The sequence below is a fragment of the Cyprinodon variegatus genome, unplaced genomic scaffold (assembly GCF_000732505.1).
Source record: "Cyprinodon variegatus isolate N-32 unplaced genomic scaffold, C_variegatus-1.0 Scaffold328, whole genome shotgun sequence".
Taxonomy (NCBI): Eukaryota; Metazoa; Chordata; class Actinopteri; order Cyprinodontiformes; family Cyprinodontidae; genus Cyprinodon; species Cyprinodon variegatus.
In genome coordinates this window covers 40,938-42,967 of record NW_015150781.1, presented here as the reverse complement: position 1 = coordinate 42,967, position 2,030 = coordinate 40,938, and positions in this window count along the sequence as shown.

The window sequence follows — 2,030 nt, the reverse complement described above, 5'->3', positions numbered from 1 at the left end:
GGGTTAAAAAAAATCCTGTATTAAAATCTGTGTTTTTTTCTTCTTCATCTTCTGCAGGCCAGTTAGTTCTACGTCAGCCTGAACACCTAAACTCAGCCAATCATATATCAACGGTCATCTGTCAATCACATTTTTTCTGTCATAGCATCTTCATTCAAATGTCGCAGCTAATATACGCAACAGTTGAAATAAGAATAATTTCCTTTCCCATTGAGTTCCGTCCCAGTTTTCCCAGCATGTCGCAGACACATAACCACCATCAGTGCTTGAATGGGTGAATGACTGAATGTGGTGTAAAAAAGTGCAGGCCATTCACCCTTTAACAATTTTATCCATATTCATAAATAGCACTACCAGCTGCTACATTAACATGTGCACGATAATATATAAGAGAAGAAATCAATCAAGTTCATGAGAATGTGGAGGATAGATGACCTTTATTTAGTAAAAAAGACTTTAATATTTATGTTGTGTTAAAATGTCAGCAGCCAAAGTGAAAACAGTACAAAATTGAAAAAAAGTAATATGTGAAATACCTATTTCAGATGTTTTAATGCAGATAGTTAATAAAGCATTTATTTTTACACAATATTTATATGAAGACCCATTGATTTGCTCAGACAGAAGAATTTAGATTAGCTCTATTGCTAAAAGACACTGATGAAAATCTTTGCTTCCATCTTGTTCTTTTTTAGGATGTTATACATAAATATGACATGTTTATTGACTTCTTTTTCAAACAGAATAAAATAAGTTGGGTTATAAAAAATGCAAAGCAAGATAAGATGTTAAAAACTATTCTAAATCAAGCAGATCTCATAAAAACCATAACTGTTGTTTGGAAAGAAATCTAATCCCGACATTTTCTGGGACTTACAGAGTAAGTAGCTACTTATAAACAGTTTAGTAATCATTTCATAAAAAAAATGAAAAATAAAAATAAGAAAAGTGAATCCGTTACTGGAACAAAAGGATTACTTTGATGGAAGCTTGGATTATTCTTCAGAACCAGAGGGATGTTTCATAAAATTGGCTTTATAAGTCAGCCCTGATTGGCCACATCTAGCTTATTGAACTTAACCTGGTTGTGACGAGGTTTAGAGCTGATCAAAGGGCTGGTTATCCTCCCCCAGCAGTGTGTCGCAGTGAGCTTGACGCAGATTTTTTTGATTTATGCCCAATATTAAAGCTATGTTATTCCACGCCACAACGCCAGAGGGCCAATCAGGAACTAGCTGTGGGTCTAGATATGGCCGAGGCGGTGAGGAAGTGAGGGCAAGTTTGTGCGACAACAGAGGGACATGAGGGCCAAAAAGAGCGGGGATCCAGGCGGAAAAAGGGTCCCAGCGTAGTTTAAGTTTTATCTTTGAGTTTTCATTGTTTTTATTTCCATTTGGAGTTATTCTAGTTATTTTTGTTGTATTTGAGTTCTTAGGTATTTCCTGTTTGCCCTCTGCTGCCCTCTTGTGTCAGTCTCCTTTTCTCCTAGCTCCCTTCTAGTCTCCTCTGTTCACACCTGCTCCCAATCTGCTAATTAGTCTGCTCTTTGTTTCTCTCTCCCATATATTCTCCTCCTGCTCAGTCACTGTTGCTGGATTGTTGTCATTTCTTTGCCCCCTTGTTCTGAAAATTCCTGGTTCTCAGTTTTTGTGGATTTTGTTGATTTATGTTTTTGGATTTTTTGCTTCTGTTACCCTTTTTTGGTAATAAATCTGCAAGTAATCACCTTCAGCTTCAGTGTCTGCATTTGGGTCCTGTCAAACCTCCACCTAACTTGACAGTGAACTCTGATTGGCCGCATTGTCTGCTTATGTGAGAGAAAACTCTGATCAGTTGAACCTGTCTGAAATTAATGGCATTAACCCTTTAATTGCCTTTTCAACCTCCATTTTGTTGAGCAACTGGTTAAACAGGTGAAGCGTCCCTTTAGGGAAACCTAGTTATGAGGTTCCCCCATGGAGATAAATCAAAATTAACTTCCAAATACACATATTAAATTAAACTCTTCCATATAATATACTGAAAAACGT